Below are 14,770 nucleotides of genomic sequence, written 5' to 3'. Positions count from 1 at the left end.
ATTTTAAATGATCTTTAATAGTCTAAAATTCTAAAAAAATATAGAAATTTTGGAATTCTAAAAATATATAACGAATTGCATAATATACATGACGTACTTTACTTTCTGTATATGTATATTTGTACGTGTTCTGTATATGTATATTTTTAAATAGTACATGTTTGTACTATTTAAAAACAACCGATCTTTTTAATATGAAAATCAGACAGACCAACTTGTGGAATGGACCCAATTTTACGCTCGGGTACCGAATTTTTTTTTGAACCGAGTTTAAAGGTAAAAAAAGGTAAAGTGAAGCCATTATCAACCCACTGCAGGATGGAAGTCTCCTCAACAATTCATGCTGAGGGAAATGGACCATAATCTGCCACGCTGGTCCAGTGCGGGCTGGCAGATCGACCGTATTCAGTAGTCAGGGACTTGATCCCCGGTCTACTCAAAGAGCGTGTGCTACTGCACTCCTGCTCGTGACCACTCGGCTACGGAGGCCGTTCCGAGTTTAAAACTGACCTGTAAACACTTTATCGATTTCTTCCAGAAACTTTTGCGAGTTAAATTCATTCGCCCGTTAACTTTGAGGTGGCCACCGTTTATGCAGCAACGCCATACTTAATCGATGATGATTAGCTTTCTCCATAAAGAGAGACCGGACTTTCTCTTAAAAGAATGGCATTTTCTTCAAGAATATTTGTTGACTTTGCTCGCTCGACGCGCAGGATTCTCCTTTCCCTGACTGAGATGCATATCCACGAGTACACGGATCTGTTAACTGGTGCTTAGGGTTAGCCGCGATCTCTTTAAAAGAAGATGGAGATATTTAGTGACTGCTATTGTTGGCCCAGTAGTAGTGTTCAGATTTTACTATTTCTCACCCCCCCAACCCTACCCCAAGGACGTACCTGCGCCAGTAATGAACGGAGCGCATCTACTCCTTTTTAGCGTTGAAAGGAGGCAGAAGCCAGTTTCCCTGATGGATTGGTTGATGTGGAAACAGTTTGCATGTCAAAGAAGGAAATGTATGATCCTGAATTCTGTGCCAGCGCTGTCTCCGATCTTTGGAATTTCAGTTGTTTGGCAAGAGCAAACAGTGTTGATGGAAACGATCTCAGAGCATTTTTTGTTTTCTCTCTTTCATTTTTTTTTTTTTTTTTTTTTTGTCCCGCTGCTTTTATTTTATTGCTATTAAAATAGCGATAAAATAAATGCGTATAAATAAGTATAAGCTGCGAAACTTTATCAATTTAGGCTAGATTTAGTTACTTCGTTTTGAAAATTTTACTGTTTAGTTATTTGGTATTTTCGAAATCTAGCGTGGTCGAAGCTTGCCTGTGTTTCTGCTGTTTGTTTGTTTATTTGGTTTTTAGGAGCATTAGCAACTAAGGCCATATTGCTCCGGATATGCGGTGGTCATTCCCTGACCTTTCCGCATCTTCCATATTTAGTGGTGACGGGCTCGAACCCTGGTCTAATCAAGAAGCGTGTGCTACGCACTGCTGCTCCTTCCCACCTGGCTACGGAGGCGCCGTTTCTGCTGTAATGAATAAATGAAGGGGCTGTACAAGGTTTTTCGAAATTGTTCCCTTAAATTAAATCTATAAGAGAGGTCTTCCGCGATGGCATAGTGTAGTTGTCACTGTCACTTGTTTGGAGAGATATATGTTAAAATTCCATTTCCGTTGTTCTGATTTCGATGAAATTGGGATGGCTCGACAAATACCTGCAGCGGATGGACGGACAGACATGAAGACAGCAGGCAGATAATGTATCCCGCCTAAAACCTCATCAGTTAAGTTATTTATGGGTGTTATATTAATTGGCGTAATTTATGTTGGGGGAGGGTTAGATAAAATGTTACACCGTGTTGCAGTTGCGATCAAGGGTTGTTGCAGAATGTTGCGCACGTAAATAACGTGATTTGAATCGGATTATTTCGCATTCTTATTAATGGGTGAGGATGTTTGTAATTTGTTACCAAGGTTGGAGGGGTTCGAAGAAGTTTAAATCGCGTTAAGTGTGTATGAATGATCCCCACGAAGATCCATTCTTAAGCAATCAAATTACGTATTAAGCAACGTAAATAATTGGCTGCCGTCCTGGAGTAACATGTGTGGAACATTCCGAGATTGAGTCCCTACGTTACACAAAAAGTTCGCGGCCCATGGTTAGCTGTTGCCCTTGTAATTCTGCCTCAATAAAACAGTTACTGTGAAGTTTTAAATCCTTTGTTGTCTGTTGTCCAGAGTATCAGCGAAATTTATTTGTTTAAATTCAACGAAACGTTTACTGATAATGCCACACTGCAATAGAGTTATAGTGTAACATGAGATCGGACGTTTGTGTGACCAACTAGGCCAGCACACACGCGTGTGAGTTGCACGCGGGAGATTTTTCCGATTTAGCGCAACTTTCTATAATGCAGTTTCTGATTGCGGTATCATCTCGACGTGATTTATTTATTTATTGTTATTATTATTTTGTTTGTTTGTTTGTTACAGGAAACGTTGTAAAAGGTAAAATAGTGTTCAAATAATACATGGGCGATTATCAAACTACCCTTACATTGCACATTTTGGACAACAACACCTTGTTATTAACGATGCAAATTGTGAAGGCGCTTTGGGATGGTAGTTAGTCATTTATGTCTATGGTGGTATTGCGTGCACCATGAATTTACGTTTCCGTTTGCATCCAGGAACATTTTTACAGCATTCACCCACTCAGTATACTCAGAATCGCTACAACGCTACAAAAGATGCTCGAGTCTGCCATAAAAACACATTAAACAGTGAGCCTCGCATGTTTGTTGGTGCCTTGTGCGGATTCGAGAATGCAACTTCGGTACCTTCGAACAAGCGCGCTACCACATAGTCACGGCCGCTTTCATCGTTGAAAGGTGAGTGCGCAAGTTCTTAAAATCGACAGGAAGAATGTATGTTTGCGTCTGTTTGTAGGATCTTATTGGTTACAAGTAGAAGGGATCTTTCAGCAAATTGTCGCCACAGCTTGCGGTGGAATCATCAGAGCCGTCACAGCAGACACTTGTGGGCATGCCTAGCTCACGTGTTCCTTCGATCGCTAATAACCGTTACTGATAAGGTTTCTTTCACAGCTTTCAGCATTATGATGAACGTCAGTGTGAAACCTTACGGTATTTGTGCATGAATAGAGCCCGGTTTCCGTACTTGTGTAATGCTGGTGTTGCATAACTGCGTTTCTTCCCAGCCCCCTACAGCCAAGGTTACGAAAGCAGCATTGACCACAGTTTATTGGAAGTTATTGGGACATCATCTTACATTACGAATATCTCGTCTTCGAAATAGCTTTTTTCTTGATGTAATTTCTTGCAAATTACAGCCACCCAGAAATTTAAACAGGTTTCTTTTGGCATTAACGCTAATACCAAAAAGTTGGTATGAATGATCCCCAAGCTTGCGGTCATAACCGTAAGTGTATTATGTCGGCAGAAGTGTGCGTTCGCAGGCCGATTTGCAGGTCGTGTGGGCTGAAAAATCCAGGGTAAATTGCGGGAATAACCGAAGCCTGAGATCGTCTAGCAATAGCGTCGATTGAAGAGGATTTTAGAACTTCTTCCAGTCGATGGGAGTCGAATCTACTTCTCCAAACGGATGTCACACGGCTATGTATCGTGCCGAGTAGGATGCTACGTAGGGCAACATGAATGAAAATACGAAATGTCGACCATTTTTGCTATGGCATCGATGTATATCGCATGTAAGTTACGATCTCGTTCCTTCCTGCGTGGTGTGGAATAGGTTCCAGTTCTGGCTAAACAGAAGAAACCTTTATGGGCTTTTTGTTTCCCTCACAGAGTGGCCTAGTTTCGATTTTGGGTGAGGATTGCAAGGTTTTTCATCCGCAAAACTGTCAATCCGACCATAGAATAAACTTCTAATAGGATTTACTGACGCCTCATGGCCTTATATGAATATAATGCGTACCTTTGGCAAGAAATCCATCTACCAGCACTGACGACCCACAACTTAACGTCGCTCATTGGTGTTTTAATTGAAATACGTTTCCTCTCCCAATTCGCACCAACAGCAAATCGTATTTCACTGATCTCCCAGCCAACTGGAGACTCACTGAACTGTATCGACGAGAAGAAAAGGTGTCCTCCTGCCATGGTGACTTGTCACTCTATCGGTCACTATGGCAACGACTAACTATGACGTCCAGTCATGCTACTGTGACCAGTCACTATGGCAACCGGTGATTACGAAATTGGCTGGATAACTTCCCCAGTTATGTCTTTCCGTTACTACGGCGACCAGTTACTGTGGCAACGAAGGGCGCGACCGACAGATGAAAGAAGATATCGGGTTGTCTTGTGGCTGACAAGGTGTACCCATAAGGCCACGCTGAGCACTGAGAAAGCATAAACAGCGGGAATCTTTCTTGGTTAATTTTTTTTTTTTTGCACAGAAATCGAAGGATGTCTACGATTTTTGCACTTAACTCGTAACTTCGCATGCACGCATCGGTCGATCCAGTACGTTCTGGAAAGCAGTACTCTCTCGTGCTGCTGGCACTTGACGTTGTTCGCATCACAGTTGGCTTAGTCTCAGTTCAGGGGAGACTGCAACTTGGACGTCGGTAAGGGGAGTTCATGGGCCTCCCTTAGGTTAATTGATCCAGTTAATCCTTTACCGAACTGAGTTTTAGTGTCCTCTGTGAGCTTCCGTACAGTGTAGTGGTTTTTGAGATTGTGGTTAGCCAATCTCAGGCGGGCACTTTGGTTTACGCGTATGTCGGAAGAGTTTTGATAGGCGTTTTCTTCAACTTGCATGTGAACTGCCAAATAAACACGATGTCAGAACTACGTTTAATGCAGACATCACTGGTTTCGTACATTTCATTTACAGATGAAACGCTGATATGAAAATGATGCGTGCACTTGAAACGTTTTCCGTGAAATTGCATTATTTTCTGCATATAGTGGGGAAGCCACTCTGTCTAAAATGCAGCGGCCCGCTAGGAAGTTCTCGTGTCTCCCGGCGAACTTATCTGTCTCCTGTAACGCCTGTCGCCAGCTGATGATACATGACGGCAATTTATAAAACGAAACAGTGCCACTCAAAAAAACTAAGCAAGTTCTCCGTTGCGCTTAAACTTTCCAACCAGGTGTCTTCAATCTCAAGTTGAGCGGTAACGTCACTTGCTCATTAGCATCCGTCTTTTCATTCGCGCACAGATGTCACGCATCTTGCAGGGATGGTTCTTCCCGCACTCACGGCGTATTGCAACACTTCATTACACGTGGCATTATCCGGACTGCAGAAACACCTGAAAAGGAGGAAACTGAATTTCCACGTTAGAAAATTAGAGCCGCAGCTGCTTCGCATTTCTCCACGGCCGACTATGTGCAACTTCGACTGAGAAACATCACAGGAACGAAGGGACGTCGTCTGTCGATTAAAGCACGCTATTGACGCATGCATCAGAATAGCTGAGCAGAAACTCGGTTATCAAGATGCTGCTTGGTTATTTATAATAGCGATGGCCACACATTCACTCTCAGTTGTTTATGTGAATTATTCCCCTTTTGTTTTGTGTGTCTTCTGGGTTTCTTTTGCTTACTGGACTGAACTTAATCAGCTTTTGCCGTGATGGAATCAGATATTGAGCTCTTTGGGCTCTACTCTACTATCCTTATCCACCAAGGATTGCATCTATTGCTTGAACCTGAATCTTGAATTCACGAGTTGCACAGCCAGGGTCGAACCACGAATTTGTGTGTCCTGGGTATAAATCGACGTATTGTTAGATTTCCGAAGCCATTCCCCCTCTCCCCGCCTGCAGTTGAACCTTGAAGAGAACAGTTTCCGAAAACTAACCTTGACCGAAGCGCTCGAACGTGGATTGGTACGCAGGGCTCCAAATTTGTGGTTGGACTCTGGTTGCGCGACTCGTGAGTCCACTCTTATATAGAAACTGACAGTGCATCATCATCTGCGCAGCTGTTTCTTCCTTAGTAAGAACACGCCATCCCAAATTTTCGTTTCATTTTGAGCACTGAATGATGATTTTTTTTAAATTGGGTTTTTAATTGAAGAAATGTGAACAGAGCTCTTCCTGAACTTCTAGAGTTTTAATCTCTTTAATATTTACCGAACCATAAAGACCTTGGAGAAAATTGTTCTTTTAGTGGTATGGTATGGTAAGTCGAAACGGGAAATAGAAGAAATACAAATAATTCTAAGAAGTGGTGCAGGAAGTACCACGGAACGTCTTAGTATTATATGCATTTCTTTAAGAAATTAAAAACAGATTTTGCTCTACAAAAGAAGAAGATTTTGGTTTGGCATAATGTGAAAAAGTAACCTTGTATAAAATCCAGTACCCCCTCACCTCCTGATGCCTATGGAAAGAGATAAAAAGATCGTGGTGAATGTTGTACGAAATTATCAACAGCATGCGATTCTTTTCATGTAATTCAGATTAAAAAACCAATTGCAGTCGGACGAATTCCGAAATTGTTGGCTGCTTTTTACCTTGTCCATTCACGCTTTGTTTCCTTTTTTTTTTTTTTATCCCAAAAAAAGGAGTAACTACGGGTGGTCTCGCGACTTAGTTTATTATCTTATTTGTCTGCACTTACATTCATTATTGTGAGTACTCTGGGACCTCCTTTCTCTCTCGGGCAGTGCTTAACGAGATGACATCCGGCCATTAAGGAAATTCATTCCGGTGTTCGTTTTGTTCGGCTCTGTCTTCTGCATCGGTGTAGGTTGAACGTCGATTGGGTAAGGACGGACTTGCACACAATTATAAACAGCCGCGGTCCTTCAATTTTAGAGCCAGTGGGCAAAATTTTCTTTTCCGATGAAGGCGTACAACACACACACACGAGCGCGTTATAATAGGATTGCAGGCATACCATTATGCGCCGAACCGAACAACTGCGTACAGTTAATAACTGTCAGTGTGCTTCATTAAATAATCATAGTGGCAGCACATCGGTTAACACTTACGAACGCTGCATCTGCTGATTTCAGACCATAACAAATAAGGCTGGACGTCGCCAGACCACGTCCAAGCTCTTCTTGTGTGATTGATACTGAGAAAAACTAATCGCCAGTCACAGTCGAGTTAGCCGAGATGTGTTTAATTTCGTGGTGTCGACAAACCGATTTTGTAAAGAAATAATTACTGTGTTTAAGTCGCGATACTTTAACTGTTATTACCACCAAAGGTTCGAGGACGTGATCGATAAGAGTGGTGTGTGCGTGTGAGCGATATATTAAAGAATTTAATCCTCGGAGGAGAATTTCAGGCTGTGTTTTCTTTGGCCGCACGAAGACTTCCCGCAGATAAATTTTCCCTTATATTAATAGGTGGAAGGCCGAAAGGGGAACGTTTTGATGGCTCCAACGGGAGGTTTAAACGAACCGATATTAAAAGTGATCAATAGTCAGGGCATCCAGCTTGTAGCTCCCTGAAATGGGTGGTCGATATCTATCAGGAAATTAAAGAGTAAACTTCCGGTGCAAGCTGTTATCAGCACAACCAAGACAGCCTGCAGACACGGGGGTCATACGAACTGCCGCAGCGACGGTCCCATGGTTCAAATGTGTATAGTGAATTTGACAACGCGAAGATGGAGGCTGTCTAGGTAGAAAATGTTCACCAAGTCATGTTGTACTCGAAGAGAATGTAAATACACGTGGTTGTGTTTGTGGCACTTTCGAGACACTCCATGGCAAAAGTGTTGTCCTGCCGACTCCAGTATTTACCAAAGTAATAAGTAATGCTTGGTCATAACGAGGACGGGATTTGAAATTCTTACTACCGATATTTCCTGGCACGTTTTGAGTTGTTTTCACTTTGAGTCTAAGAACACTTTTTTTGTTTTTACCTTAAAATTGCTCATTTGACTCTTTCGTTGGACAAATGAGTTTTTTTTTAAAGATTTTAGCCAAATCTTACATGTACGGGATCTTCTGCGTCTTCATCTGTGGTTAAGCAGCTGTGTTTGGATCAATGGTTTCACGAAAAATATTTATATATTTTTTAAATTTCTCCCCCGAACTAAAATGTCTGAAACCAGCATTAGATCAATTGGTTCTCGTTCTTCAAGATTTTTTTTATCAACGGGTTCTACCGAAACCCCGCGAACCCCTGTAGTTCAGCACTGATCTTCATCCATTCCTCATATTTTTTTGCCTTTAAGCTAACTGTGGGCAGCTGATAGTATTTCAACACTGCGTCTGAAACGAACGACACCAATTTTTCTATCTTAGAAATACAACAAATAAATAATGTGATTTGATACTGTCACTTTGGTTTCCACAAAGGTTTCAGTACACTTCGTGTGTCATCTTTAATTCTGTAATTTAAATATCTTCACTTCTTAGTGTTACGTTGGGTAACCAGCAGTTAATTACACTTTGTTGGATATTTATGATTTCGGTCTTTCATCCCTCCTCGTCCTCATTACTTACGAATTTCCAGATGCTGTTAGCCTTGAACAAGAGAGGGGAAAATGTTGATCAGTTCCTCACAGCGGCACGCTTTTAATAAGTAGCACCCACTGTCGTTCTCTGTTGATTAAGTACTTTTCAATGGGTTTCATTACTTTGGTTTTCTGAGAACTTCGCGTTCGCATTTATGAGATTTCAGTTTAAAACAATGCTCTCAAGAACCCCCTTCCTCCCCCCCCCAAAATTGGTCGATTCTTCCTTCGTAGTTTTCCGTTTTATCTGCCTTCTTCTCTTCTTTTATGCGACCTGACTATCTGTATTGTTCCAGTTATCTTGGACTGGATCCAGGTGTAAGGTATGTGTATACGGTTCTGCTTTTCTTTTTTCCCCCCTCTTTGGCACCTCACTGACAATACTCTGGATATTTTCATCCATTTAAAGCATTCATCGCATCAGTCATAGCCATTGAATTTTTTTTTGTTAATGGTGAACCCGGAACGCACAGTATTAAATGCACCGTATATTTTCTCATTATCCCGGATTTTAAGTTTTAAAACTCATTTTGTTCAGGTTGTGGCTGTCGGCATTCGCTCACCCTACTCTAGGTTAAAGTAGCTGTTTTTTTAGGGGCCGAGTGGAAAGTAATTGCACGGAGGCCAACGATTAGTATTAACAGAATGTTTGTTTGAATGTTTTTCTTAAAGAAATAAAATGAAACATTTGGCATAATTTAAACTTAAACGTCACAAACTAAAAGTTCATTCAGTAGATATAGAAACTGGTTAATCTAGAAAATAAATTAATACCAACACGAAAATGCTTGTTGAATAAGCATTTCGTGGCGGGCTCGCTTCATTCTTTCAGCAAAAGTTGAAAAGGGGTTGCCGAAAAATCTCTTTCACCCATCTAGACCCTGGCCCTTAACACTTTCTTTTGCTTTTTGGAGCTTATTATTTTGATCTGTTTATTGCTCTTTTGAAGGGCTTGTGGCTAGAAGGATGATACTACGTGTTTAGGTTTAAGCCATTTGTCTACGATGCTACTTGTGCTCTTAATCTGAAGTTGATTACAGAATTTGTATTTATATGAATCGCGGTGTTCTGCGTTTTCAGTCCTTTATATTTAGCTAAGTAATCGCTTAACTATCGGGCACCGCTTATGTATGCAGTCATGAAACAAATCCACGAAGTCAGCCTGCCGGTTCGCTGTTTCATCTGTTTTGGATTTGTTGTTGGTGCAATTGTTTGAGCAGTAGTTAAATACCAACTAAATTATCAATAAACACTTATAATAATTCCGTCCGGCGCGAGATTTATGCTGGACTAGTGTTTAGCTCCAAAATAATCAACAGCCGGAAGCAAACGACACTTCAGTCATTTATCGACGTGCTCTGTGCTGAAGCACGCGCCTGCATTACGTAAGAATTGGAAACTTTCGTCTGCAACTTTCTTATTTGTGCGCTTCCCTGCTACAAGCGAGAGAAGAGAACACGAGGAGAGAGAGAGAGAGAGAGAGAGAGAGAGAGAGAGAGAGAGAGAGCGCCGATCGAACTTTGTCTGTCACCCTTCCACAGTCGCCGGAAACTCAACGCCCCGTCGAACATCCTGTGTTAAGAGGTTGTTCTCCTCTCTCAGGCGCACAGTAACTAGGGAGACGGGAAGAGGGTGATTAGGAGGCTTACACGAAAGCCCACCTTACTGTTTCTAGCAGGTGTTACACGCGAAACACACACACGCCACCTCCGTAGGAAGGCAGAGAGGAGGCCGCCATGCGCATCCACGCAGTAAAAATAATAGCTGGGAATTAAAACGGACACACGCACAGATCGGCGGCCATTTCGGTTTTTAAGTTTCGGTTAATTATGATGGTTAGTGTTGGGTACGTGCGCGCGCACGTGTGGAAACTGTAACAGTGCGTTATCATCAGATTGTGGCGTTAACACAAAATTTTTTAATTATTATTTTATTTTCACGCGAAATCGGGCCATTTGCTGTTGCAGTATTATGTCACGTGTGATTAGATATTCACGCGGAAAATATAAGGGCTAGGCAGTGGCAATGGAAGTATTTTAGGGTTGATGACCTTTTTAAGAAAAGGTTATCAGTCTATGAAATGCTTTTAAAGTATTTTGTAGACTGATTATCAACGAAAATAAGATCCGAAGAGCTTGTTGCATAGTTCTAAAAATCATGATCGTGGTGGAAAACAGCGATTGCATTTTTTTATTTTTTTTATTATTATTTAGAGAGGAGAAATGTCGGTGATTACATTGGAAACTTAGAAGGCTTTCTTCGAAACTTCCATCGACTCCTCATAAAGGTACGGTGAGCCGCTACAAGAAAGTGCATTCTAAAAAGAAAATGGCGTCAGTGAGCCAGAAGGATGTCGTCCGTGTTGAAAACCTTTGAGTTAGATGAGTTATCCTAATGCTGAAGGGCACAGCATCGTAATTAGCTTCGTACCAGTCTTAAAGCAAAGTAATGGTCAAATCTGGACACGGAGAGATTCTAAGGTGTGTATATGCAAATATCCTAACGGTTAAATCTTTATAGGTGACTCACCTGTAAAGACTCGATTCCCAAAAAGTCGCTTCGTATGTAGCTGAATAAGGATGCTGCCTTCCTCCTACTCACACACACCTTGAACAAGCGGCAGCTGCCTGTATCGTTTGGTCATGAATGAGCAACGGTAGAAGTCTAGTTGTTTTCATGCGAAGAAACTTCAGGGTGAGGAAGTAAAACGAGGTGTTTAAAAAAAAGTTTCCGGATTGCATTCATGTTGACACTTACCAGGTGTTCCATGTGATTTTTATCCCAAGTTCACACCAGGTATTCCATGTTCTTCATCCTCAAGTTGAGACTTCATCCTCAAGTTGAGACTTGTATCATGTGGACATATAAAGGGCGGCTCCTAGAACGGCATTTCAACTCCGCCTTGTATCTCTGTGAAAAATAGTACCACTATAAAAGGTCCAGAAATGCGATTGGTGTAGGTTCATGTGTGTTATGTCTGTGTTCTGTTCTGGCCACTTCGCTACCCAAAAGCATCAGTCACGTGGACAGATGATTCTGGGTACTCGTCCACACACCACGGGAAGGTGGGCCAGTCCATGTAAAGTACGTACTGTCTCAAAAGAGACTCTGACCCTTCTGGTGTTGCCAGAAGGTAGGCCAGGATCCTCAGAAAAAAAAACTCCATATCCAGCACCACCCATGGTGCTGGGTATGGAAAAGAAATGAATAAAACCAGGTATTCCATGTGCTTTTTATCCCCAAGGTGACATCAGTTGTTCCATGTTCTCCATCCCCCAGTTGACACGTATCAGGTATTCCATGTTCATCATCCCCATGTGCTTTTTGAGATTAATTACTTGGATTCTGTCGGTACAGTTAGTCTGGAATCATTCCCATACCAATGTATTTTTTTAAACGGCAATTTCACAGGTTATCTTCTATATAATACATACTTGAAATAAACTTCACCTGGTTAAATGTTGAGTGTTTCACTGCCAAAAATGTACCAAATAACTTATTTTGTTCGTATAATACGCTAATTATTCGTTACTTTGGTCTTTTTGTGTATTTTGTGACTTTGCAACAGCAGATAACAATCTCCAAAGGGAGGAGAAAAAATCCGTGACACGTACAACATTGAGAATAAATAAATTCTTAAAATTTACCCAAGTGCCGTTTATTTCAAGTAGAATTTAAAGCATTTCCGCAGACCCTGTTTTGTGATCCCTTTCAGTGCGTTCTGCGATCTTTTCTTGCTTTCTGAAACGTCTTGAAACCGCCATCGTGCAAAAGTTTATTTTGCAAAATGAAAAAATGCAGAATGCAAAAGTTTATTTTTAGAAACAAGAAAAAATAAGAGAGAGAACAAGATCTGAACAGCAGGGAGGATGGGGTGGAGCTGACCAATGATGACGCAATGGCCAAACTCCAGCACGCCATCGTTCAGATATTTTCGTATTACATCTTTCAGTACCAACTGCAGAACTTTGCAGAAATGCCGATTAACAGTTTGGCTCAGTAGACTCTGGGTACAGGAGGCCATCGATGTCAACAACACAATCGACTTGTTCTTGACTTTCGAACAGAGATGTTCATACTAATTTGAATATGGATGTTTCTTGAAAGAGCAACAAGATAAATTCACTCATGCTGCGTGTTTTCTTCTTGCTCAAGAAACTAAATTTGTGCCCACGCCTGTATAACAGGACTCATGTAGGACGTGGCAATTCCTTTCTTACCTCTAAACGTTTGATTTTTAAAAACGTGCCCTTATAATAAATATATACGTAATGTATTTATTATCTTCATCATATATTATCGTAATATTATCTTCACGCAGCACCTTGGTTTGAGTGAAGGGAGAAAATCAGAATTTCGCGCACTTAATTATTATTTTTTTACTCTTCTTAACTTAGCCGGGCTATCTTTTCTCATGGAGGGTGCTCGAGAGCCACTTGACGAATAATGCAGCCAAAATATAAGTCATGCGATTACAATCGATGGATAATTCATAATACTTCCGCCCCCCCCTTCCTTGGATACCTCCCACCGTTCGGTGCACACCCTCGCTGAATGACGGGTAATCTAAGTCAGCGCATGGCACACTCTGCTCAGAAGCAAGCTGGGAGGTGAGAATTAGTGTCACATACATACATGCACACATTTTCGTACCTACATCAGCGACAGACCATAGAAAATGTAGCACATCGGAGGAGGGTGGGGAAATATCGAGTTTCTAAATCTCAGCTGGTGCAGAGCCTGATGCTTAGTGGAGAATCGATTTTTTTTCCTTTTTTCCCCCCTCCTCCCTATTTTAAGTAGCTTTCTTGGCTATTGCGTGGCTGGAAGAGTCAGGATGTAACACGACTTTCCCTTGGGCATTAGTGCCGGGCACAGCTTGCTTATAGAAAATCGGTATAATAGGTGCGCTTTTTTTTGCTTTTTTTTTTCTCCCCAACTCCTCCCCCATCCCCCAACTGCTCTTTGCTTGTCACTTTCCATTAGAAAAGAAGCTGTTAACATCTATGTTATAACATTCCTCCTCAGAACGGCCTCTCTTTTTTTTAATTCCGCAATAGCGAGCTCTAAAGTACACGTGACTAAGTGAACGGTGACGGTGTCTAACCTAGTGTAAAATTTAAAAGCAGAAAAGACAATACTCCGGCTGCATTGTATTCTAATCTGTTCAGTGAGCAAATTTCAAATTGAATTTTTCTCTCAGTCAGGGTAACTGCGTGCAGGGCCCTCAGGAAGTGGGGTAGGATGGGTAGTGTACAGTGGGGATACTCTGCATCAGACTGATGAACAAAACACACGTTTGTATGCCATAAAATGCAACGGTCCAAGCACTCATCGGATTATTGAAAAATCTTTTCCCTTCTAAAAATGAGGGAAAAAAAACACAAAGTTATTGGAAGGATACGTCGATAAAACTGTTACGTAATTTGCCAATGCACATAAGATGCCTCTTTAACTTTTTTTTTTCAAATGCTCCTATGGTAGCGCAGTGGTTATAACTAGCAACAGAATTGCCATTAAGCCGGTTGTTGAAATTTTAGAAAAATATGCTTATTTTTGTGTTTCTTAAGGAATAGTCAAAGAGAACCGGCTGTTAAATAACTCGGGTGACACCACTGCTAGCTACAGCATGGAGGGGGGAAAGAACTTATTCTTATAAGGAGAAAAAACCCTCACACACAGTATGGAAAACTCTCGTAACAATTCCTTCCGAATGGGGCAACTGTTGTGGGATTATTTCACGCCATAATGGAGTTGGCTTCAGGCCTCATGATTTTACATCCTCCAAATACGCAAACATTGACCATAGATTGCATTCAGTTTACAGATGTAACATAAACGCAGTGCAGGAAATATAACTGACACCTCATGTCCATTGCTGCCTTAATGTTTATTCTGAAACAAGCAGCCGGCTTTCTAAGGTTAATCCGCTGTAGGAGAGAAAGGAGGTGAGTATGAAGCGAATGGAGACATCTTGAACGATGCTGAATTCGTTGTAAACTTATCTTTCCTTAACAAGCATGTTTTTCGACAGTGTCTTACCATCTGCCATAGTGACACTTCTAATTCCATCCTCAACTCTCGCAATAACGTCCCTATTCTGTGTTCCTGTTCTATTTGCGAGCTTTGCTTCTATCATCTGATTTGCTACTTGGTAGACTCCTTCCAAGAAATCTTCAAATTCGTCAAAGAAAAAAAAAAAGCTCTTTTTTTTTCTGCCGCTGTTACGTGTGTCGTTTTAAAATTGTCATATTTTTGCCCGGTGTCAGCTGTCTTGTAACTTTAATGCCTTTGTTT

Source organism: Mastigoproctus giganteus, chromosome 9, assembly GCF_048544385.1.
Source record: "Mastigoproctus giganteus isolate SK-2022 chromosome 9, ASM4854438v1, whole genome shotgun sequence".
NCBI classification, from domain to species: domain Eukaryota; kingdom Metazoa; phylum Arthropoda; class Arachnida; order Uropygi; family Thelyphonidae; genus Mastigoproctus; species Mastigoproctus giganteus.
Note: the sequence above shows the minus strand (reverse complement) of the source record.